Raw genomic sequence first — 12,366 nt, 5'->3', positions numbered from 1 at the left:
GCGGTACCACTTTTAGCATAGCTTAGCATAGTTCATTGAATCTGATTAGACCGTTAGCATCTCGCTCAAAAATGACCAAAGAGTTTTGATATTTTTCCTATTTAAAACTTGACTCTTCTGTAGTTACCTCATGTACTAAGACCGACACAAAAAAAAATGTGCGATTTTCTAGGCCGATATGGCTAGGAACTATACTCTCATTCCGGCGTAATGATCAAGGAACTTTGCTGCCGTACCATGGCTGCAGCAGGCACAATGATATTACACCATGGAGACATTTGTGAGAGACGCTGCGTAATATCATTGCGTCTGCTGCACCCATGGTACGGCAGCAAAGTTCCTTGATTATTATAAACTTTATTTATTGACTGATTGATTGCATTATTATAATATGTCCTTACCAGATACCATATTAACTTTTATTTATTATTTTTATGGAGCTGTAGCTGCTGGGGAAAATGAGAACACATATTTGCTGTAGCTCACCGCTACATTACCACTATACTTCCACTAAACAGTATCTATGTTTACCCAGCCAAAATTATATCAGTTCTGAGAACTTCAGAAATGTCAGAAGTGTCCATTAAGTAGTTGTAACTATGATTCAAAATCCAAAATTGCTTCATGTGGATTTGGATGAAAGATAAATCACTTGTTCATATCAGCAAGCAAGAGTTGTTGTGTAAGCTTTTTGTTATCATTCTTTGACAGTTTAATATATTGTCAGGTTAATATATTTTCCATTAAATACAGTATAAAAGGGTTTCAGCACTTTACCCCCTTGAAAGGTTGCAGTTAAAGTTAAGATACAGTACACAGTATGAATGATCATACCCCTCTGAAACCCAATTTAGAAATTAATCTTTATATCTAAGACACATTTAGTTTTTTTTTATTAATAATAATAATATTGTAATGTCATTACTAATGCAAGAAGACACTAGTTAATGTGAAGATGTTCAACAGTGTTAAAGGGATAGTTCACCCAAAAATGAAAATGTGATGTTTATTTGCTAACCCCCAGGGCATCCAAGATGTAGGTGACTTTGTTTCTTCAGTAGAACACAAATGATGATTTTTAACTCCAACCGTTGCAGTCTGTCAGTCGTATAATGCTTGTCAATGGGAACTCCATCTATAAGGTGTGTGAGGTCTGAATGCACTCTGACGCCGGAAGTGATCACTCGCACTCATTGATGTATATGCGCGAGAGATCACTTCCGGCATCAGAACGTGTTTTCAGACCTCACCAACCGGATGCTCAAGGCAGTTGGACATAGTGGTGTTTTAGAGGTGAAAAATGATATAAATACTGTTCGGTTTCTCGCACAAACCGATCGTTTCATGTCTTAGGACGTCAATGTGTCGTCACGAGCCGCAGGGTTTAATTTGGATTTGTCTGTGCTTGTTTTTTTTTACTCTTACAGACGAAGTTCCCATTGCCATGCATTATACGACTGACAGACTGCAACGGTTGGAGTTAAAAATCATCATTTGTGTTCTACTGAAGAAACAAAGTCACCTACATCTTGGATGCCCTGGGGGTAAGCAGATAAACATCAAATTTTCATTTTTGGGTGAACTATCCCTTTAATTTAATAATAAGTGGTTCTAGCTGTTAGTCCCTTGTTCACTTGAAGGGGCGGGGTTCAGGGGGTCAAATGGCTGGAGAGAGTTGAGAGCTAGGAGAGTGAGTTCAGAGTGAGTTCAAGAGCCAGAGCAGTGAGCTATATTCTCTTTTGTTTTCTGTGTGTACGGCGTGGGTTACGGCCATAACAGTAACTCTGCAGTTCTTTAATAAAGTCTCAGAACGAGGAAAAACCCGCCTGGTTGTGGGTGTGTAGATGTGGTCAGGTGTACTCATATACTGTGCACTGTACTTACTTTGAACTTAACTGTTACTGATGATTACAAAAAGTTAGATGATTAAGATGACTTTATAATTTGTAAATATCTAATATTGCTGAGTTTAAGTCCCTCTATTCTGCAGCAAATTCTAAAAAGGCATCTTTTGGAGGACCTTTTCCCCAAGTTTGAGAGAGCACTTTTGAGATCTCCCCTTGACCTGGATTACATGGAGTTTGTGTGTCGCCAGCAGCTGTACCTCCTTCAAGTACTGTCGAGACATGTGGAAATACCCCACGAAATCATTCAGGCTCTGCAGGAAGTGTTTGAACTTGTTAAACAACCTCCATATTCCACAGCTCCACATGCAGTAATGGATTCCTCTGTTGGTCTGAGAGGACGTCCAAGGTTTGCAATTGAAAGAGAAGAGTTAGCAGAGATGCTGCAGACAAACCTTCCTGTCCATTACATTGCAAACATAAAGGGTGTTTCCACTAGAATCATCTTTAGAAGGATGAACGATTTTGGCCTTTCCATCTCAGGGTTGTATAGCTGCATGACTGAATGAGTTGGACAATGTTGTGAGAGCCATAAAGGATGATATGCCTGCTGCTGGTTACAGAATGGTCAGAGGAAGGTTGTTGTCTTTAGGTCTGCGTGTGGAAGAGAATAGTGATGTGTGGTGAGAAGAACGTACTCTGTTTGAGGACCCCTTTCTCTTGTGCACATCGACATGAATTTATACATACATATATATATATATATATATATACACACACACATACAGTATTTCACAGAAGTGAGTACACCCCTCACATTTTTGTAAATATTTTATATCTTTTCATGTGACAACACTGAAGAAATGACACTTTGCTACAATGTAAAGTAGTGAGTGTACAGTTTGTATAACAGTGTAAATTTGCTGTCCCGTCAAAATAACTCAACACACAGCCATTAACCCTTTAAGACCTAGAGCATTTTTGGGGCTCCTGACTCACCTGCACTTTTCTCTGGTTTTCTAACCCATTCTAGCAGTCAGCATCAAGTGCCATATATCATTTTAAACAGGACAACTTGACGTTTCAGTTTAGCTCATTAAAAGTGCCAATTTTACATTTATTTTGTCTGAGAATGGATAAAATTCCCAGAATTTCAAAAAAAAAAAAAACGCCAGCAAAAATCTAAAAAATTTTTTTACTGTAAACTCACACAAAACCTCCTGAAGTTTGATTTTTACAAAAATTAATACAAAAAAAAATGTTATACAACAGAACACTAAAGCAAAAGTGACTTATTAGAGAAATATATTTTCAATCTGAACATGAATAAAAACAAATAGTGTTGTAAGTAATGAAAACATTTATGAAAACTGTCTTAAAACTGTGAAAAAGAGTGCAAAGGTTTTTTCACAAAATACACACAAAATGAGAGAGAAAAATAAGTAGTTCAACTGAACTACTAATGTTAATGATCTTCACAAAGTATAAAATAAGTATTTAGATAATATAACAACTAAACAGAGCAGTCCTGTGGCTGTACTCACTGAAAGCGTTGCATTTTATTGCACCGGTTCACTGCGTAGAGACACTTTGAAAACATAAATTGCAATAACTTACCTGATGTGGAACTGTTTTATCCTCATTTTTGGTTCATGTTATGTCAAAGTCATGCTTTGTAACATGAATGTTCTCATTCAAATCTGTATTTTTTGTGTTTGTTTTCATACACTCAGATACACGCGCACGCAAATACTTTTACGTTGCGCTTATTCATACTTCCAAAGAAACATGATAGTGTCGTGGTTCAAATGACCAAAACCTATGTTTATTGGTTGAGATGATGATGGTTTGAACCAATCTGGACATAGGAGGCGGGACTAGGCATCAACAATCGTTCCTGTTTGGCTTAGAGGAACAAACCACATGCATTGCCTTAACGAATCAATGCTGCAGATTTTGATGGACGTAACCAGTCTCACCACGGAGCCTCTGAATGTCAGAATGAGATAAATGCAATATCACTGGAAAGCCGAGAATCTCCTCTTTATGGTACATACATAAAGCATTGGATTAGCGGTTCAAAAGTTATTAAACATTTTAGAACGATAGTTCTTTTTGGCCTCCGGCGGCCGTCTCAGTTTTTGAGGGTTAATGTCTAAACCACTGGCCACAAAAGTGAGTACACCCCTAAGTGAAAATGTCCAAATTGGGCCCAATTAGCCATTTTCTCTCCCCGGTGTCATGTGACTCATTAGTGTTACAAGGTCTCAGGTTTGAATGGGGAGCAGGTGTGTTAAATTTGGTGTTATCGCTCTCACTTTCTCATACTGGTCACTGGAAGTTCAACATGGCACCTCATGGCAAAGAACTCTCTGAGGATCTGAAAAAAACAATTGTTGCTCTACATAAAGATGGCGTAGGCTATAAGAAGATTGCCAAGACCCTGAAACTGAGCTGCAGCACGGTGGCCAAGACCATACAGCGGTTTAACAGGACAGGTTCCATCAGAACAGGCCTCGCCATGGTCGACCAAAGAAGTTGAGTACATGTGCTCAGCGTCATATCCAGAGGTTGTGTTTGGGAAATAGACGTACGAGTGCTGCCAGCATTGCTACAGAGGTTGAAGGGGTGGGGGGTCAGCCTGTCAGTTCTCAGACCATACGCCGCACACTGCATCAAATTGGTCTGCATGGCTGTCGTCCCAGAAGGAAGCCTCTTCTAAAGATGATGCACATGAAAGCCCGCAAACAGTTTGCTGAAGACAAGCAGACCAAGGACATGGATTACTGGAACCATGTCCTGTGGTCTGATGAGACCAAGATAAGCTTATTTGGTTCAGATGGTGTCAAGCGTGTGTGGCGGCAACTGCCTTGCTAAAGAAGCTGAGGGTAAAGGTGATGGACTGGCCAAGCATGTCTCCAGACCTAAACCCTTTTGAGCATCTGTGGGGCATCCTCAAACGGAAGGTGGAGGTCAAGGTCTCTAACATCCACCAGCTCTGTGATGTCGTCATGGAGGAGTGGAAGAGGACTCCAGTGGAAACCTGTGAAGCTCTGGTGAACTCCATGCCCAAGAGGGTTAAGGCAGTGCTGGAAAATAATGGTGGCCACACAAAATATTGACACTTTGGGCCCAATTTGGACATTTTTACTTAGGGGTGTACTCACTTTTGTGGCCAGTGGTTTAGACATTAATGGCTGTGTGTTGAGTTATTTTGAGGGGACAGCAAATTTACACTGTTATACAAGCTGTACACTCACTACTTTACATTGTAGCAAAGCGCCATTTCTTCTGTGTTGTCACAAGAAAAGATATAGTAAAATATTTACAAAAATGTGAGGGGTGTACTCACTTCTGTGAGATACTGTGTATATATATATATATATATATATATATATATATAAATTTAAATTAAGAACAGCATTTTGACTGCATTTTCACTTTTGTCTAGTATTTTATAATTTTATTTAAAAAAAATAAAAACAATTTAGGTTGAAAAGCAATCCAGTGAAAAAATATTTTATCTATAATTATTAATAAATAATTGGTTACTTAAGTGACATTGAAAAGCTACCTACAGATTACTGTAGTTTCATTGAACTTCTTTTCATTTTACAAGTTTTTAGACAGTTGTACTTTACCTTTGATTATGGACACTTTTGCCGGATATGAAACTTCATTGGTTAGTGTCTCTTGAGGAAAACATGAACCTCGCTATGTGACCCTGATTTTAAAAATAAATAAATAAATAATAAAATCATTTTACTTTATAATTTTTCAAATAATATTTGATCATTTTTTTAATCTTGTAAATAGATACAACACCGTAATATTTGGTGGTGTGGATGGTTATTCCAGGAGGGTATGTTTACAGTCAATGTTTCTATAAAAAAACAAATTTGACCATGTTTGCATTTCATTTGATTTACAGTGTTACTAGTAATCTGCTGTTAAGATCAGTCCAGTCATTGTGATGTCTATGAAAAAATAATTCATGTTTATTAAAAAGTAGTCTGTAACATATTCAATTCCAATGTACATTACATTTCCTCCTACCTATATTTTAGTTACTTACTGTTTGTTCCTCTGTATTTACAGGTCATGTACTTGACTGCAGCAAATAACAGCCATGCATAGACAGCATACCACTTCTTCTCAGACGCAACCCAAACATTTGGCTTACCATCAAGGTGAGTATAGTAAAGAAAAAGCAATAGGGATGTGGAGAATGGAGTGGAGAATGTACAGAGAGCCAGGTTCATGTTTTCCTCAGGAGGCACTGACCGATGAAGTTTCATATCCGGCAAAAGTGTCCATAATCAAAGGTAAAGTACAACTGTCTAAAAACTTGTAAAATGAAAAGAAGTTCAATGAAACTTCAGTAATCTGGGGGTAGCTTCTCAATGTCACTTATAAGTAAAAAACTGTTTTCACTGCATTGCTTTTCAACCTAAATTGTTTTTCTTGTTGTTGTTTTTTTAATTTTCATTGTTTCTAATAGGATTGAGCGCCTCTGGCGTGATGTCAGAATCATGGTCACCAACAAGCACTCAGACATGCTGCACTCCCTGGAGGCAGAAGGATTGCTTGACATATCAGTGGTTGAGGACCTTTTCAGTGTGTGCTACACTTTTCTCCCAAGACTTCAGGCAGACTTGGACACATTTTCAGAAGCCTGGAATCATCATCCACTCTCCTCAGAGGGCCATCGAAGTCCCGAGCAGCTGTGGCAGATTGGAATGATGCACACAAATAATGACCGATCTGAGAGATACGAGGTATGCTGATGCTGTCTTAGTCAGGAGCCCCTCACTGCAGAACACACCAGATCCATGGAGAGGAGACGGGTAGGTTTAGGGATATGTAAAGTGGGAGGAGTTGGACCAACCCCGCCCCCTGGATCTTGTGTTCTGCAGTACGGACCATCTTGTCTTAGTTACTCTGTCACCACACTGCTGTTCATGTAATAAGTGGATTCCTAACTATTTAACTGCTATACCTTCAGGACATCGAAGAGCCAGATCTAGACTGGGACGCAGCAGCTACTTGCGATGCCTGTGAAGATTTCGGAGTTGTTGTTCCAGAATTTGAATGTCCTTTGAGTTCAGATGGGTTGAGGGCTCTTGAACATCTGCTGAATTCAACTGGTCCTAATATCCCTGTCGAAGAACTGTACTTGCTTTGTCTGGAGTTTGTTTCAACAAATATGAATAAAAAAAACACAAGCATAAAGACTGAACAGCATAATGAATTTATTTTGCTTTGAAGCTTACTGTGCATTGATGTACATTTTTTTCACGTCTGATTTGAGTTTGGAACAATTTGGCAGCAATCTTGTCTGCTTTTGTTGTAATACATGTCAATGATAAAATAAACTACAGTTAAATAGCCAAAAGCTACTGACCCCTATTCTTTTAACATATTGATAATGCCATAACAGTTACAGAGGGTACACAGTATAGTGAACTCTATACTAGGAATCCATTTCATGAATCCAGATTCTCTGCTATTGCTCTCAGCCTCGCGAGACTGATGATGAAACACTGGAAAAACAACGCCAACCTCCGTCACAAGGATGATTTGCACAGGACATTTCACAGTGTTTTTCAGTTTGTTGTACATGATGAGAGAACAGTCATTCATCGACCTCAGCATTAACAAGTGACAAGTGTCTGTCAATCAGCAAAGCCATGTGTATATTTCTCATTTATTGAGATAAATGTGTGGGATCTCTATTATTATTAGTGTAAACATTAGGCAAGCTAACGTGAATGACTGATATAACATTACAGTTTGTAAAACAAATCTTGCTCCAACCTCTCTCATTACTAATAAGTAGTAAGAATGACAAACATGAACTGGCACAGCCGTGTTGATGTGCAGAGATTTGAGAAGCAATTGTCAGAAAAATGTATCATAGTGGTAATTTCTCTTGTATACAAAAAGAATTTGATTTCACAGTGTTTTCTCAACATGTACAGAACAAGTGATGATTGAGGTTGGTGCGGGTCGATCATGGGTGGATAACATTGAACATAGGCAGGGCTTTAGGCAAATGCTTTACTTAGTGCTGTGTGGCCATAATGGACAATGATGATGACTAAATTTGATAAAACTGCATAATTTATGCAAAGGTGCTGCTGCATCTGAGGACAAAAACATACCAGTCAGGAATTCTTTCATTAGAGATCTATCCCGGGCTCTGAGGGGATTCTTCGGAGAGGACTTCTTCTGCCGCTTCCACTGTGTTAGGCCTTGGGAGAACATGTCCTCTCGTGTGACACAGACACTGAAAATGGTTGAAGGGTCTGTAAGGCTTGAGAAAAAGAAAACAGAGAGATGCATTCTTTTTTTTAGCTTTTGGCCCATGTAAAAAAGGCACTATAAATTAAACTTAATTGCACCTCTTTTGCTTGTCTTGCTTTTGTCCTGTTATGTCCAAATCTTGGTTTGGTCTATCTTCAGCTCTGAAAGAAAATCAATTTAGCTCAATAAAAATGACTACCACACACACAAACAACCAATGCTAAGGATTGTAGGTTAAACCAATTATTTCATGAGAACACAAAGCATCAAATAAAAATAATAATCTTTCCCCACAGGTACTTACATGTACTTCGATAAAGTCTTCTGAATACATGGCAGAACACACAGGACAAGATACCTTACAAAACAATGCAGGAAAACACTTTTAAAATGCAGAAAACCTAAAACAAAATGATTCTAGGGCTGCACAATCAAATTTCTAATAGTGATTACAATTACGGATGCCACAGGCGAGGCATGTCTGTGTGACACATCGAGCTTTTGGCATTTTTCTTCAAACTCTTTGGATGAGTGAGGTAAAGGGGAGATGTCCGGTGTGTTCTGAATGGGCATTATGTATAAACAGCCCTTTCCTCCAACCATTTTAATTTAGGCAGGAACCTGTGTATCCTTCAGCTTCCGGAGCAACAACATTCAGCTTTCACTGACCAGATCCACCTGAAAAACAACAAAAAAGTGAAAGAGATCAGAAGCCATTATCAGTTATTTGTTTGAAAAGACAAATAAATCTCTGACAAATGAATGACAAAAATGTTTTAGAAATTAGTTAGTATTCTATTCCATTCTAACATTGAATATCCAAGGTAAACAAACTAAGACAGGTTCAAAAGTAGAAAATTAAAAACAGAGATGCTACTCAAAGGAACAATCCAGTGTACAAACAATCCAATCATTCCATTTTTGAATATGTCTCCAACAATAGTTTAGATATCTGGTGGTATTAAACACCCCAAACTTTATTAAGACAAGACGTGCTTCACAAGAAAATCACACGATTAAATATAGTGAGACAAATTATATATAGTGAGCCTAATTAAGCTGAATGAATAAAGTATTTAAGGCCTGGTTTCACAGACAGGGCTGAGCTAAAGCCACGACTAGGCCTTACTTAAATTAGGGTATTTAAGCAGGTTTTATAAAAATGCCCTAGAAAGCTACATTTTTGCTGTGCATCTTGAGACAAAACAACGGCACCAGCATATGTCAGTGCAAGTTATTTTAGTTAAGACAGCTCAAACATGCATTAGTCTGGGACTGGCCTTAAGCCTTGTCTGTGAAACCAGGGGTAAATGTCTCAACTATGCCAGCTTTTAGGTAAATGAAAAGAGTCACTTTATATGTAAAACTTGAAGTGATCAGCATCCTCTGGGATGTCAACAGTCCTCCGTCCTAGTCCAGCCTGTAGAAGTATCAACTCATCAGAGGCTTTGGGGTCCGTTCAACACTTTTATTTAGCAGGAAAACTGGATAACTTTTATTATAATTTGCGTTCAAAATTAGCGTGAATATTACTTAGTTTTATTTTACAGGTACACTAGGATAGGCGTACACTGCGCGTGACGCTGTAATCATCAGCACATTGTGTACGCGCACAGCACAGTTTTTCTAACCGCAAAGAACAATGTAGACTGAAGGCATTTTGCACGTTCGCATTGAATAGTTTTTGCACTAATTTAGTTTGTCCACAAAATGTCAGCACTGAAACAGGCTGTTGTTTCAGTATGAAAAGAAACGGAGAAGACAGAACAAGAGTAACAACAAACATAATGGCTGTGTTGAAGAGCGCTCGTGTGAGGATTAAAAGATATCAGCAACAGCAACTCTATTTTAAACGAGTACAAAAAGATTTTATTGTAACTATTTGAGCGAAAAAGACTAGATAAGCATGAATCTCTCTAGTGCACGTGTTGAGCACTTGTGTTCCCGAACGCTATCAAAGGCTCGAGACTGTGTGCGCAAGTAAAAAAACGAAGTGTTTTCCATCATGTAGTTGACACTCCTCAAACTTTGCAGTGTGTAAGTTGCCGGTAGTCCTCTTGGCAACATGAAAAACAAAACTTTTATTCTTAATGTCAATGTGTTATAAACAGAAAGCAAGCAAGATCTGTCATCACATCATTGAGCTCACGGAGAATATCTTATTATGTTTACAACGTTGGTTAATTAGATAATTCATGAGACTGATTGAACAAAAAACAAAAAAGATTGGATTCTGACCAAGGTAATAATAATAATAATAATAAAACCTTTGAGCAACCCTGATTATAAATAGGCGCTATAAAAATTATAAAAAAGTGCAATGCTTTCATCTTACTGACAACAACAGCCAGCCCTGAAATTACTTGTGAAAATAATGCAGACATTTCACTATGAATAAGGACTTCTTTTCAACAGTTATTGTTTTTCTTTATGCATTTGTGGATTAAGAATACAGCAAAACAAGCTATTAATCCTTTTTTTTTTATGTTCAGTGACACTTTAAATAGGACAACCATTAAAGTACTAGTAAGACTTAGCTAGATAATAAACTGCACTTGTAAATACTCAGTAAAACAAGTACAAATATTGTCTTATAGGCCTAAATAAAAGTCTTACGATCCAAGTTATAATTTGTGGCCCTTTGCATTTCATGTGGTTAAAATGCGGCCCTCTTGGCCTCCGAACTTGAGTACCCCTGATCTAAACCATCTATTACAAAAAGTTGTAACTTCTAAATGTTTAGGACATTATGATGAAATGTAGGCCCTATATGCGTTATTCTACTTGAGGATTGCTACTATATGCATGTTCTTCCTACCAGTACTTTGTTTGCACATACTTCAAATGTCAGCGAGAAGAGTTATTTTAGGAGTTTAATTTCTGATGTATACTATAAAATCGACTTGCCTTAGAGATCCAAACCTGGCCATACTCTGGTCCACTGAATTTCCTGATGCAACACCACTAAGGGTGCACTGCGGTCTCAACAGCTGACGGCACCCATTGACTTCCATAGTAGGAAAAAAATACTATGAAAAAAAAAATAGTCAATGGGTGGTTACCAACATTCCTTGATATTTTAAGGAATGTTGGTAACCAGAGGGTTGATGGCACCCATTGAGTTCCAGAGTTTTTCCTTTTTCCCTCTTATGTAAGTCAATGGGTGCCGTCAGCTGTTGGGTTACCAGCTTTTTCAAAATATTTTCTGTTGTGTTCAGCAGAACAAAGAAACTCATACAGGTTTAGAACAATGTGAGGGTGAGAAAATGGTGACGTTTTCATTTTTGGGTGATCTATCCCTTTAAGTACAAATGAATTCAATAAAGTGACATTTTTGAAAATAGGGCATGTCAATAACTGACTTGTTTTCTTTTGTCTTTAATGTCTCTTTTTATTAATGATTTTTCTCTGTCATGTTTTAGGTGGAGAATTGTCCTTGATGGTGGTATTGATGGGTACAGCCGTTTAATAGTCTTCCTCAATGCCTCCAATAACAATCGCAGCAGCACTCTATTGCAGTGTTTTTTAAACGCCGTGGCCAGATATGGAGTGCCTTCCAGAGTCCGAACTGATCATGGAGGAGAAAACAGTGATGTCTGCATCATGATGAATGTTTTCAGAGGCTCAGAAAGAGGCAGGAGCGTTCACAATCAAAGAATTGAGAGGCTCTGGGGTGGCATGTGGCAGGGACTGACCAATGTATATTACAATCTCTTTCACTTCCTGGAGGCTGAAGGTATCTTGGACATAGACAATGAAACGCACATATGGGCTCTTCACTTTGTCTATGTGCCGAGGATCAACAGGCGTTTATCAGCCTTTACCCGACACTGGAACAACCATGGTTTGAGAACGGAACAACACCAGACACCCATGCAGATTTTTGTCCGAGGCTGCCTGGAAGGACAGAGAACCACTGCAATGGAAGAGATCTTTGGCAGAACAGCTGGACCAGCAAATGAAAGTGTTCTTCAGAATCAGTGCAGGAGGCACCAGTGTTTGACTGGCCAGAGGGAGCAGCTGTTCCTCAAAGTCACTTCACATTGGACAGTGCTGCCTTAGAGCGACTTGTTGCACAAAGTAATCCACTTGGTGGTTCAAGGGGACAACTCGGAGTGGATGTCTTTAGAAATGTTTTGTCTTTTTTGACATCTATGAATCGCCAACATTAAAGTAACAGAAATGGTTATTCCTGTAAATAACACCGCTTGTTATG

The 12,366-nt window shown here is 38.5% G+C and overlaps 1 protein-coding gene across 11 annotated transcripts in view; it reads left to right on the top strand.

Moving 5' to 3' along the window:
- Nucleotides 1-12,366, top strand: part of LOC127508724 (NACHT, LRR and PYD domains-containing protein 12-like) — a 506,035-nt gene that overhangs the window by 79,657 nt on the left and 414,012 nt on the right. Inside the window, exons 12-18 of one of the 11 annotated variants that reach the window (XR_007928882.1) lie at nt 1,428-1,544; nt 1,991-2,527; nt 5,661-5,706; nt 5,943-6,034; nt 6,118-6,169; nt 6,346-6,622; nt 6,850-7,239. The exons of 3 other annotated variants lie outside the window; for them this stretch is intronic. The gene's annotated coding sequence lies outside the window, so the exon portion shown is untranslated. Of the gene's footprint in view, nt 1-1,427; nt 1,545-1,990; nt 2,528-5,660; nt 6,170-6,345; nt 6,623-6,849; nt 7,240-12,366 lie in introns of those variants that run through there. 7 more of the 11 variants (XR_007928883.1, XR_007928878.1, XR_007928879.1 and 4 more) reach the window with 7 other exon arrangements.

This window comes from Ctenopharyngodon idella, chromosome 3, assembly GCF_019924925.1.
Source record: "Ctenopharyngodon idella isolate HZGC_01 chromosome 3, HZGC01, whole genome shotgun sequence".
NCBI classification, from domain to species: Eukaryota; Metazoa; Chordata; class Actinopteri; order Cypriniformes; family Xenocyprididae; genus Ctenopharyngodon; species Ctenopharyngodon idella.
This window is presented reverse-complemented; position numbering and strand designations above follow the sequence as displayed.